Below are 15,111 nucleotides of genomic sequence, written 5' to 3' on the forward strand. Positions count from 1 at the left end.
CCTTATTATATAAAAGAAAAATGAACGAAAAACAAATATGTAACACATAACCAAACGACAACCACTGAATTACAGGCTCCTGACTTGGGAAAGGCACATACATAAATAATGTGGCGGGGTTAAACATGTTAGTTACTTGGTTAAACCATGTGATTGAAAACAATAGACTGAACAGGTTGTTAACACTTTCAACTATCAAAAGGGTCAAGCAACATTTTCGGAATGATAAGTTCATGTAAGCGTTAATTGTGTTACAGTTACGAAATTTTAGTGATGTTGATCCTAAAACATTGAACTGGTCATGATCTAAGTTTGTGAATTATGTTTGCAGTTTTCTTGACATGCATTGTGACGTGTCATCGTATTAATTCTATATTAGAAAACTATAGCAGTTATATTAGAAAAGTATCGCATTCATAAATTTTTGATATTAAAAAATCATCGCTATGATATAAGACAAATATCGCATTGATATTTTAAAATATAGCAGTATCGTTGACTTATAGGTGATTTTGGCGTAGCAAACAATTGGATTCATCTCAATTGCATTCCACTGAATTTGCTACATGATATTTATAGAATGTGTACATCTACAAATGATAAATCGTGCATTTATGTTTCATTTATTCAATAATTCAATTTTCTCGTTTAAATACACCTTGCTTGTTATTACATACAATAACTCATGAAAATTATACACCAGACGTATGTCATGTTAAATGTCACCCTGCTTTAAGAAAAGAGTCATTATTTTATACCGAGAAATCTGCCTTTCTTCGTACAAATGCAAACATTCGTCTGAAATTTCCCACAATGCAACTCGTTGATATAAGACAATATCGCTCGTTGATATAAGAAAAGCTTTTATCGAATCGCTTCTTCCATAGACTGATGTTAAACTCTATTAAATATACAGATTTTTGTCATATTATAAGAACCAAATAAAAAAAAAAAATGAAAGTGTCTGTCAAAATGATATTTATCGTAGAACATTTTTCACCTGTAAAAACATTTCATAGTCTGCACAGTTTTTAGTAAAACTAAAAGGCGTAGCGCAAGTATGTAGTATTGATGCTTATACGCATGGCAATTTTTTAAATAAAAGTCGAAACAAACAATTTCAGACATCATTTAAAGGACACAAAATAGTACGTTGGTTCTAAAAAATAAATTGACATTAGTAAATATTTCATAATTGTAATAGAACATGAATAATACCACGTTTTAGTGAACATTATGGAAATAAAGTCTGTTAATGGGTTGGACAAATGCATTTGTGTCAGTTAAGAGTTATTTAGCCACGACAATATTTTTGCTACCATTATATTTTCCAATTGAAAAAGTTAAGAATGAAATGTTCTTGAGTAAAAAAATATGACAATACGGTGCAACAGTATCCTTCTAGTAAGAGCATTTTTATTTTGACTTTCTTTGCATTTTATTACGCCACTTCAATTAACATAGCGTGATATAGATTAGCCGCTGGAATATGCATGAATTTATTATTAACGTTTTCAATCAGCCTTAATTTTTGTGTCTGTTCAAAATAGCACGTTCTCAAATCCTACTGAAAGTGTCTTTCTAATACAACACATGGTACATATAACTTATATTGTCGTTCTCATATGCACATGATATTTGTCACTTGATGCCGTTAAACCCTAATTTGTCAGCATCATCAAATCCAATTCTTAAACAATTATTATTTTTCTCTCTTTTTTAGCAAGGCATCACTCTCTACGGTCCTTATCTATTATTCTATATTCTGCGTCTCCATCCAGATTCTCGTGTTTACCGGCCATGAGGGTCCGGATTGGGGGTGTTGTTTCTTTTGTATTCTTTAATTGCTATGTCACTTTTCACTTTATTTTCTTACTCTATTCTTTATATTTTAGCATCCCAATATATTTTACTTCCTCATGTTTAGTTACATTACGACGTTTATCTCTGATTTATATACTGGTTACCAATACAGATGACAAATTGGTGTCATTCATGACAATTAAACAGAACTCACATGATATATGCGACCATTCTCGGATAAAATTAATATTACTTTAATATTACACTTTTTGGAACCATTTTTATCAATTTTCAATACCATTGTCTAAATTGTTCATTGCTCATGTGTTGTTTCCGTATATATTATAGCTTCTCGTCTTGAGCCTACCCATTTGATCCGATAACACCCCATTTAGCAATACAATTATACTTTTAATGCCATTCATAACACTTAACAGACCAATTAACATTCCGGGTTTTATATACCCGACCCAGTAACAGACCAGGTTTTAAATAAAAGATTGATTTATGTCACCAAGATACAGATTTTTGTGTAGATTTTTCACACAATGATATCAATATGGTTAACAAACATAATACCTGTCTCTTTTCAATGTTTAAAATATTCCATTCAAGTAAATTCAACTCACGTGTCATTTTGTGTACATTTTGTGTGTGTAAAATGTATATAAATTTATTGATGAGTAACCCGCCTTTTCATTTTTAGTTATAGATCGTACATCGAAGCTAGAAAAAAAAATAATAATTACACCACTGGATTCAGTACATTGAATTGTTTTGTTCGACATGAATATTGTTTATGATAAAAGTATATTTAAAAAGTTATACAATGAATCATGGTGAACTTTCAATGATTTTCTCGATAACACCTGATTAACAGACTTTAGCCAACCCGATTAACAGACCAACCGCCGATATAGCCGCTTACTCAATATGGATTAATCGACCAATCTCTCGGTTAGCCTAGTGTCGGCCGTGAGGCTGTCGATTTATAAATAGTTTCCGTCCAGTGTATGAACTGGCGAAGAGAGAACAATATACTGCAAAGTGTTTGAGATATAAAGGATAAAGGTTAGTTCGTTAAAAAGAAACCATGAGCCCGAATGACTTTGCGTGAAAGAAAAAACAAGCTGTGATTTTGGAAAAGAATCCTCGGTAGATGAATATTCTTTACAGAAGTCGTTTATTTTTTTTATGATAATAGAAAAAGATCAATAGTTTAATCACTACTTTAAAGAAATTTCAAACCACAATGATTGTACAGCAATCTAATTAAAATCAAATCTTCGCACTCGCTCATTTTTCATGCTTGGTGCTCCCTCGCAGCGACCAAGCATAAAAAATTAGCGAGTGCGGAGAATTAATTTTAATTAGATTATTCGTACAGAAAAAACACATACGATACTATTGTATATGATAAATATATTGACATGGATCATGTTATATTTTCTTTTTTTTGATCAAATCAAGAAAAATATATTCATTAAAAGATCGTTAAATCGGCCCTTTATTTATATATAACGCAATCATAGGTTGGAACGTAGTTTTCAATTTAAACTCGTTTATATTTTTTCGTTTGGGCTTGTATCATATTTTCCCTCCGGTTTATATGATCCGTTTATCCTATATTGACTCTTAAAATTCAAGAGTCTATCTAAAAATGAGGGTACTTTTTTCTAAAAATGAGGGTACTTTTTTCTAAAAATGAGGATACTTTTTATATGGCCTTCCAAATACTGTTTCGATCCCTAACATCACTGAAGAGACATTTATTGTCGAAATCCGGATCTGGTGTACTAAAAAAATATTGACACCGTATGTTTGTGGCAAAACATCGTGGCCACAAGTTATTTTTTTTTCTATTTAGTATCAAATTTATATTAAGATCCATTTTAGTTACATCTTGTGATCAATTCTATTTGGCAATCGCCAATGGCAGTCAACAGGGTTAAAGAACATCAGTTGTTCGACCTGTCAGTCAAATGCGTTTTGTTTAAATATACTTTTTCACTTTTTTGGTCTTTTGGAAAATGTTGTTTGTGCTGTTTTTAGACCCTTCTACAACAAAATTTGTTTTACATGCACACGTGTTATTACATTATATACATACAACTCGTCTTAAACATCAACCCAACAATGTTAGATCTGTAAATTTGCTTTCGCAAATTTTTTGTTCTTCCCTCGCCTGGATTCGAACCCAAGCTACTGAGACATCGTGACACCTAATCTCCTGCACTGTAGCCGTCCCGCTAGACCACACGACCACCTGGGCTTCACAATGATAAAGCTTTCAGTGGCCGTGTGTTACCTTTCCTCGTCAGTTTTAATCTAGCGTCGTACTACAGTACATGATATATAAGGCATGGAGATGTTATTGTTACAGATCAGCTCAATTATCTATTAAAGGATCCTACAAATTAATACAAGATAAAGTCACAGAAAATAATTATATTTATAAGTACGTCTGAGTCAGTGACAACTCTACAACAGATTTATCCATCGGATCACCAGCAATGATTTTGATACATGGCTGTGTACATTATGTATATACAACTCGTCTTAAACATCAACCCAACAATGTTAGATCTGTAAATTTGCTTTCGCAAATTTTTTGTTCTTCCCTAGCCGGGATTCGAACCCATGCTACTGAGATATCGTGACACCTAATCGCCTGCACTGTAGCCGTCCCGCTAGACCACACGACCACCTGGGCTTCAAAAAAAAAAAACACTTTAACTGTCTGGACCAATATTTGTTTTACCTGAAGCGGGACACACGGACGAACGGACGCATTTACCGAAAAATAGAATGCCCCAACTTCTATCGTAAGTGGGGCATAACAATAAATATGCCCAATGTTATTTACCATTTTTTCTTCTTTATTTGCATTCACACATTGTCAATTACTTCTAGCATAGTCATAAATAGATCTAAGAAAATGTGGTATGAGTGCCAATGAGACAACTCTCCATTCAAGTCACAATTTTAAAAGTAAACTATTATAAGTTATTTTAAATTACGGCCTTCAACACGGAGCTTTAGCCTTAGCAAACAGTTAGCTAACAGGTAGCAATACACAGTTTCAATACATTAGAGAGATACCTTTCCTGAAACCATAGACATTTATCTATTATAAAAATTATATGCCTTTCTGCTCAATTATCCATAAAATTGAAATGAAAAGTTTGAGGGTCAAATCTTTGTTGAAAAATATTTCAATACTTGCTGGACCTATGGGCGAAACGGATGTGACGATACTGACTGTCGAACAGAAAAATGGCTATAAAACATGCAAAAACAATCTTGATGTTCATATAAACCAACTTTGAAGGCTATATTATTCTTCATCTATCTAAAACAATTTTATTGTATTAAAATTTCACTATTGCCCAAACTTCTTACTGTGTATTGCTACTAAAGGGCCCAAACCATTCAAAAGGTAAAATCAACGGTCTTATCTAGATAAAAACGAAAAACGAGAAACACGTATAAACCACATTAACAAACGACAACCACTCACATCACGTTCCTGACTTAGGTATATATTAAGTTTATATAAACTTTTATCTATTTGTACTTGGATTTACATAAAATTAATAATAATGCACACGTCTGGGCCTTTTACATGTTTTATATCTGACTGGAAGATATGGATGTTTCATGCCGTACGTTTCCCGTGTTGACCCTATACTGTGAAAGTACTTTAATTCGTGGGTATCAATTTTCGTGGTTTGAGCAATATTTACATGTTCGTGGGTTTTTAAATTGTGGATTTTAGTTTTCAAAAAAAAAAAAAAAAAAAAAAAATAATTGAAAAATTATAGCCTTTAGAAGTAGTCTGGATTGAAGGAAATTGCAAAGTAAACATTGACCCGTGTAAATTGCAGTGACAACACTAATCAATCCAAGAGAAAGTGATAAAAAAAAAACATCAAATGTGTTTTCTAATTGAGCCATAAACATGTCACCTAATGAAATCAGTAACATAAACAAATGCCATAACCGTATCTTGAATTGTTAAATAATTCTTATCAAAATCAAGCCCAGCATGAAATGATTATTTCCCACATGTTCGAGCGGTCCCAGGAGCGCCCGGGAAAAGAAAAAGCGCCCGGAAAAGGAAAATTAGCGTCCGGAGAAGAAAATTAGCGCCCGGGAGAAGAAAATAATAATATTTTATAACAATATTTGTTTTTCTTAAAAAAATAACTAATCATATTGCTTATAAATGGGGATATGTACGATGCTACATCTAAAGTGTTGTTGTACTTTTACATTTTAGATTTCAAAATTGTATGTTAAAGTAAGTAAATAAATATAAATAAGAGTATATAGAAGAATCATGAAAGACATTGTCCTCGATCAAAATGTATATTTTGTTACTAAAAATAATCGGTGCCTGAGGTCTAATATTTTCGCAACGGCATGGTGAACACTTTTTTATACAGATGCTGAGATAGATTTATTATATCTTTTTATAAAATTAAAACTGTTTCAATGGCTATGGTTATCAGGGTTTTAATGCTTAGACTTAAATTTAAACCAAACTTCTGCTTTTTACCCCCTTGTTTTAACTACGGTACATATCGTTTTTGAAAAACATGTCTTTTGATGTCTTACATGTTATAAATCTTCCGCATACACTGTGATCCATTATTATCAGTCTTTCGAAATAGTATTCATATATTATTGTTAAAATTGAAATATTTATACTTGTTTTTGTGCTTTATTACAAACGTATATATTATCTGAATTGGCAAATTACTTGTCTAAAATAAAAAAAAAATCGATTTTCATAACTTAACAAAGGTGTCTCATGCCAATAAAATATAAATATATTTTCCCCGGGCGCTTTTTCTGTTCCCCAGGCGCTATATTTTCTTCTCCGGGCGCTTTTTCTTTTCCCCGGGCGCAATTTAGTAGGACCCTGTACGAGAACTATGAGGATATAAAATGAACACTTTATCATACTAGCATATCAATGCAGGAAATGATCTGACTTTCATCGATCAAAAATATTTTTTATGAGAATTAAAGATCAAAAGTTGTACAGTTTAGGTTATTAGGGATTGAATAGGTATAATCCTGCATGCAGATGTAGTTCTGTGACTGATATTCAAGTATTCTCATTTGGCGTTATTCAATATATTCTCTAGATCATATCAGTAGTTAAACCTACATGGGGATCTTTCCATGTCTTGATTTGGACAATGGTTGTTTTATTTCGTTGGACACTCAAATTCGTGGACAAAGTCATCAACGAAAACCACGAAAATTGGTACCCCACGAATAAAAGTACTTTCACAGTATCTGTAAATCCCACTCAATTATTATGACATGAATGGTCATGACCTATATTCTAAACCATTATATCATAAGATCTATATGAAAGATAACAGTTGCATTGTCGTAAGTCCAATAAGTGGAAGGTAAGTTGTGATCTACATTCAATACTTAAAAGTTAAAACATTAGGTAGCAATATACAGTCAGGAAAAAAAAATATAAACTCATTAATTTCGCTATCACCGTGTCCTTGCTTTCTTACAAATTAAGCTTACTGTTTCTGTCTTATACGTGCATATGTCTGTAATCAGTATATGCCATATGTTGGATTTCTAGTAGTTATAATTCATTTTCTTGTTGGTGTATCCATGGCATTACAGTACTATGCATTTATTTGCTATATCGTCTGCAATAGTTATCAAAGGTACCAGGATTTTAATTTAGTACGCTAGACGCGCATTTCGTCTACATAAGACTCATCAGTGACGCTCATATCAACATATTTATAAAGCCAAACAGGTACAAAGTTGAAGAGCATTGAGGATCCAAAACTCCAAAAAGTTGAGCCAAATACGGCTAAAGTTAATCTTTGCCTGGGATAAGAAAAATTCAAAGTTTTGTAAACAGGAAATTTATAAAAATAACCACATTATTGATATTCATGTCAACAACGAAGTGTTGACTACTGGGCTGGTGATACCCTCGGGGACGAAACGTCTACCAGCAGTGGCATCGACCCAGTGGTGTAAATAGTTATCAAAGGTACCAGGATTATAATTTAGTACGCCAGATGCGCCTTTCGTCTACATAAGACTCACTAGTGACGCTCATATCAAAATATTTATAAAGCCAAAGAGGTACAAAGTTGAAGAGCATTGAAGAGCATTGAGGATCCAAAATTCCAAAAAGTTGTGCCAAATACGACTAAGGTAATCTCTGCCTGGGATAAGAAATCCTTAGATTTTCGAAAAATTCAAAGTTTTATAAACAGGAAATTTATAAAAATGACCACATTATTGATATTCATGTCAACAACGAAGTGTTGACTACTGGGCTGGTGATACCCCCGGGGACGAAACGTCCACCAGTAGTGGCATCGACCCAGAAGTGTACATAGTTATCAAAGGTACCAGGATTATAATTTTGTACGCCAGACGCGCGTTTTGTCTACATTAGACTCGTCAGTGACGATCATATCAAAATATTTATAAAGATAAACAAACAGGTACAAAGTTGAAGAGCATTGAAGAGTATTGAGGATCCAAAATTCCCCAAAGGTTGTGCCAAATACGGCTAAGGTAATCTTTGCCTGGGATAAGAAATCCATAGTTTTTCGAAAAAATGGAGTGAAAATGTAACGTAGTCCATAAAATAATTGACTTAAAGTTAAATTTCATTTTCTTAGAGTGATACCTTTTGTGCAACTGTTTTAACATGTAGCTATCAAATAACATCATCGGTTCATTTTTTTAATAACATAACGTCCAAACTGTCGTTTGGAAAAAAGTTTGTAAATATTACAATAATATCTGCCCCTATGTGTGGTCCAAATATAAAAATATTGACTTAAAAACATGTCAACAGACAATAACAATCAAAACCAAGGAGTAAACAAGTACTCACAAAACCAAAAAGACATTTACATCAACAGGTATAGATAATAAAACAATACAGATGTATATATAGGCCCACTTTCAAATTGAAGGCTTAATTTGTCATCAGCTGTCTAAAAATGATTTTGATTGCACACTAACTTACATATTTGAAAAATACATCGGGACTAAAATGCGAAACAACACTCCTTACTGTGTATTGCTACTTTTAGAAAAATAAGTTTTTGAAAACGAATATTTTATTTATTCTACTTCTAAAACGTAAAACTGTCGTTATTAAACATGTTATCGTTTTAGCTGTTTTGTGAAGGCGAATATTTTCTTTTTTAACGTTGTTTTCACAGATTTGAATTTCAGGCATGTTCAGTCATCCAAAGTCAATACAGATCGGATGCAGAAGTTATTCCAAAATTATTCTCCCCATGTCCAAGAAAAATTGCAATTGCTAAGTCAGTCGAAGGCCTTACGGTGACTTATAGTTGTTAATTTCTGTGTCATTTTGGTAACTTGTGGAGAATTGTCTCATTAGCAATCATACATAATACCACGTCCTATATTTTTAATATTTACCTTCTTCGGTCTAATCCTCTACACAATCAGATAATCTTTTTTGTGTTATGCATTTGATTTGCGCCAATTTTTTTTACAAAAACCCAATCTTTCATGTGCGCCACAAGGTTATATTTAATTTGCGCCAAAAATGAAAACTACAATTGCTCCATTTTTAAGGTAACATTTAACGGAAAAGTTAAACATCTGTATTGCTACAGCGTAATTAAGTGTTTTTACATGTATTTCTCCTAGTTTACTTTGTAAGTTCATACTTATTTTTTAATAATATATGAAACTGAGAGTTTGAAAATCAAGTAATGTTCACATTATTTAGGTTTCTATATGGACATTGTCAATTCTGAGTTTTTCAGAATGAATTAATTCAAATGAAATATAGTTTGTGGCGCAAATGAAAGATTCTTTTGGCGCAAATGAAATGTCGATTTGCACAAAAGCAAAGCACCGCATAAAAGCTGCATTTGATAATGCAACAACAACACACATTCATTAGTAAAAATTAAAGAAAGTAGCAGAAACAAACTTTTATTATTTTTTGGTAGATAAGAAACTATGAAGGTCAACTACCTTCAAGGCCTCATTACAACGGATTTTTTTCTTGGAACCACCTATTCAATTTGACTCTTTTTCATATTTATGATGTTGTGATGTTATGAATGTGGTGATGTCTTAAGGTAAGACTAGAGTCTATTACCTACACGATATTGTGTGTTGCTTAATCACTTGATATACTATACTTGCTTACAAACACTTCATTTGAACTTTGATGGATAGTTGTCTCATTTGCAATCATACCACATCTCCTTATTTTCATTTGTAACTCGTCAACATGTTTATAAGTGAAACAAAACTGGGCTTGTGGTCATAAAACTTTTCAGTACAATTTTTGTACTCTGGCCCAGAAATCAAGCAGTCAAAATACTAAAAGTACTGGATTTTATGTTTCGAGCACAAATTTTGTACCCAGAGTCATAACAATGTGCTCAGTACGAGTAAAAAAAAACCAAGTGTCTTTGGTAGGTTTTGTTATTTTCCCATGATATAGTGAACTCGTTTGCGACTTTAAGTTTGAACAGCACTTTGGTATTTTCTGCCACTCTTTAGGTCGATACCACTGCTGGTGGACGATTCGTCCCCGAAGGTGTCACCAGCCCAATAATGAGCACTTCTGTGCTGACATGAATTATCATTGATATGGTTATATTTATAAATTAACTGTTTACAAAACATTTGAATTTTTGAAATACTAAGGATTCTCTTCCTCAGGAATAGATTGCCTGAGCTGTTTTTGGCAAAACTTTTAAGAATTTTGGTGCTCAATGCTTTTCAACTTCGTACTTTATTTGGCCTTTTTGACTTTTTTGGACTTGAGCGTCACTGATGAGTCTGTTGTAGACGAAACGCGCGTCTGGCGTAAATACAAAATTTAATCCTGGTATCTATGATGAATTTATCTATATTGCAAAGACATGCACATAATTTTTCTTGTCGCTGCTTTTCAAGATTAACAAAGGCCCATTGTAAATCACGCAAATGTGGTAGAGCACTCAATACTCTACAATTTATCAAATACTATAGAAAGGAATACAAAAGTCCGAATTTTGTCTAAACTGTTTTTAAAAGATTTAATCTTGCAGAATTTTGAATTTATGGCCATTAACTATATATTATCACTTCCTACATAAAAAAGCGATGAAAAAAGTAGGTTATAGGAATTTTGTGTAAAATAGATTTGAAAGTAGCTACTAGTATACGAATCACATCCTCCCTTTATAATCTCGGTTTATTTTCAGTCACTAAAACACAACAATACCCCGAATATAAAGATAAATGGTTCTAGCAAATAGAGGTATGAAAAAACAACAAAGTTAGAGGAATAATGAATGGACAAATTATATTTTGTAAAAATATCTGAACCAGAGATCAGAACTGTGTAACTAGCATGTTATAATTTTGTTGCTTGATAACACATATCGTACATTGATTGAACATGGTTTTGGGAAGACACTTGGCATTCTTCTGTGATTAACAGTTTTCCTCTCCAAAATGGCATGCATATTAATTCATATCAGCTAGACTTTATAATTTTAGAATATTAGAATATCATAACAGGACAAACAAACCCATATTTAAAATAAATAAGCACAATGCATTATTTTTAACTATCTAAAAAAATATGTTATAAACCTGAGCATTTGTTTTATCTTTTATAGTTCGAAGATGAAGCTGCTGTTGGTTTTCGTGTTATGCTTAACATGTTTACACGCCGAACATGCAAAACAAAAAAAATCAAAAACCACCGACCAAATAACCAGTGGTCTTAATGCTGGCAAGGGCATCGCTGAAGCCGTTGCACTTTCAACTGCGCTTCCCGCGGCGCTAACAACAGTTGCAGCAAGTGTTGTACCCTTTTTAGGAGTAATTGCTCCGTTTTTATCATTTATTTTTGGATTTATTCATACAGGACCGTCACCGGAACTACTTGCTATTCGAAAACTTCATAAAGATATTGATACTCGGTTCGATCAAGTAGACGCTAAATTTGCTGATGTGAAGAGGCAGATAGATTGGAGTACCGTGAAGGTCCAGTTTTCCGATATTGAGCAAAAAATTAACGCCGTATACCGCAAATATAAAGAAATGTACCAAGCACCAAGCAATGCTCTTAACGGAGAGAAACAGTTATTTATCAGCAACTATGATAGTGATTTCCAGAATAGTGGCATTAAACTGTACGACGGAGTAATGAATGCAGGAAATGTCTTCGGGGAAGGACTGTTAGTTCCGTGTATGAAATATACGCAGTATGATAGGAAAAGATGTGGAGCATTCAGTTCAGGAATACTTAAATTATTAATGAGGGCAGCCGAACTGGAAATTGCATATTTGCAACTAAAAGGCCTAAGTGCAAACGTAGACTACCACACAAAACAATGGAAATCTCGTTTTGACCATGTTCGATCTGCAATGAGTCATGCTGATGCAACAATAGCTGCAAAATATCACGACCAGTCCACCGCTGATATTGACAGATATGCACTAGATCATCCAGGGGATAAAATGAACAATCATGACTGGGCTAATAACATGTATAACTTCCTTACCCAAAAATACTATTGGAGGGACTGGATGGTCATCTCTTACAAAGACGTTACTGGAGGTGATGTCCATTGGAATAAAGCATGTGGCGGTTATTCTAAATTTAGGAACCATGGACGGAACTTTGTAGTAGCGAGTGTTGATAAGAAGACACGTCATTTAGACATGACTAAAGCTAAAGCTGTTGTTAATGCGGTACATGATCATACCACAAGTAAAGGCCACTGCCGACCACACTGCGGAACGATTTACCACAGAATAGATTCTCATGCAGCCTATGAAACGTTCCCTACCGAGGCGAAAGATCACTGCTCGCCCTATGTGGCAATTGGTGTAATCGACAATGGCGCGGCACCAACGTATAAGGCACCATCAAGCCGCCTCGTTCTAAGGAATGATAAATATAACCACATTCACGTTTTTGGATGAACGGGTGTTTTACAATAAAGTTATGCAATTGACGTATTGTTGGAATCTGGGCCATTTTCTCTGAAATTAAAAAAAAAGTTAAAAGCTTTACACATTTACATAGACAACAACAGTGGAAAAGTATTCCGTTCGTACTGTTTGTTTTTCCTGAATACAAAAGAGTACTTGTTATCTTGAGATTTTTATTGGCTTTTTGTCTGTTTGAAACGCATTCTAACAAAGTCCACGATCAAAATTATTCATTTTATGTTTTATACGTGTAGTTTGTTTATTTAAATCACGTCAAATTCTATAACATGAACAATTTCACTGTTATATTTTTTCCAAGGTTTTTGAATTTTTGAAGGCTGGAACTTTACTTTTGAAATGAGACCAATACTTATTTTATCTTAAGTATAAAAAATATCAAGATATGTAAAAAATAATAAATAAAACAAATACTGAACTTCGAGGAAAATTCAGAACGGAAATCCCTAATCAAAAGGCAAAATCAAAAGTTCAAACAGATCAAACGAGTGAACAACAACAGTTACTGTCAAATTCATGACTTGGTACAAGCATTTTCCTATGTTGAAAATGGTGGATTGAAAATGGTTTTAAAGCTAACTGAACCTTTCACTTGTATGACAGTCGCAATAAATCCCAATATAATGTGATGCACGGTCTAAATAAAATCAGAAACGATTTTAGGATTAAAATATACTGGAAAAGTTTGTTATTGATATTTTATTATTCACATACACCAATATTAACATGATTAAGGTGGTACCTAACACAACAGGGAGATAACTCTGTAAAATCAGCAGAACGTTTTAATGACGTTGTGTTGTTAAGGGAATATTAAGCTTCTAAATGATCAAAAGTAGTCTTTGTCAAACTGCTATATAACCAGTGTAATTTTTCTGAAAAAACGTTTGGTTCAAATTATTTGAATTTTTTATATTTTTGTCAAAGGGACAAAGTATATACTTTGTCAAAACTTTATGAAATTTAAACGGGCCAAATTAATTTTAGTGAAAGTGTTGGGTACCAACTTAAGAGTAAATTGGGGACATTCACCAGCTTTCAGAGGGAAACACGAACATTCACACGTATTTGGGGTTACATTCTCCAGCGTTCTAGGTAAATCACCTATTTTTCATCAGCAATCCTAGTAAATCACCCATTTTCTCTTGTATTTAGAGTGAATAACTATGACTTATTAGCATTCTGAGTAATTCACGAGAAAACAGTGTAGATCACACGTGCAAATGAATTACCTTTATCCGGAATTCAGAATGAATCACTGATATTAAAGAGTGACGAAAGATACCAGAGGGACAGTATAATTCATAAATCGAAAATAAACTGACAACGCCTGGCTAAAAATGAAAGAAGACAAACAGACAAACAATAGTACACATGAAACAACATAGAAAAATAAAGAATAAGCAACACGAACCCACCAAAAACTAGGGGTGATCTCAGGTTCTCCGGAAGGGTAAGCAGATCCTGCTTCACATGTGGCACCCGTTGTGTTGCTTATTTTATAACAAATCCAGTAAATAGTCTAATTCGATAGGTTGCATTCATGAAAGGGAAGGGGATTGTAGTTATGACGTAAGGAACATATCCGATATCATTTGTGAAACGATTATTCCGTAACGGTCAACCAACTTGTGATGGCGTCCGTAAAATTTACGAAGGGATGATTTCAACTTCACCATTTGGAACTCTTGGTTAATAGCTTCCCTGAGAGCAGCAACCCTCTATCAAGAAAATCATGATAGGAAATGCCAGCACGGGAATATCGTATCAATTGGGAGATATATACCCCGTATGCAGGTGATGCTTGAATGTTGCTACTTAGAAATGGAAAGTTCACAATTGGAAAGCTGAAATCATCTCTTTTGTCGTAAAGTTTAGTTTTCACCCGACCCTCAATTTCTAGATGTAAGTCAAGATATGAGGCCGACTTAACTGTATCTGTAGTATCCTTTATCTCTAGTTCGATTGGATGGATGCGTTCCACATAGTCACCAAATTTTGAATTAATTAGTGAAAGAACATCATCTATATAGCGGAAAGTAGAGTTAAAGGATATCGCTATTGTTCCCATTGGAATGCCGACAGTCTGTTGAAAAACACGTCCTCCGAACGTTTTTATTAACGAAATATTCTAGAGTGCAAAGAAAGAACCGACCAAATTTGAAAGAAATTCTATAAGTATTAAATACATATCTTGTCAAATCAAATGTAAACAAAAGTAATTTACCGGGTTATAGACATTTATAACCACATACTAAAACTATAGAACATGTAGATAGCATGTTC

This window comes from Mytilus galloprovincialis, chromosome 12 (assembly GCF_965363235.1).
Source record: "Mytilus galloprovincialis chromosome 12, xbMytGall1.hap1.1, whole genome shotgun sequence".
In the NCBI taxonomy this organism is placed as follows: Eukaryota; Metazoa; Mollusca; class Bivalvia; order Mytilida; family Mytilidae; genus Mytilus; species Mytilus galloprovincialis.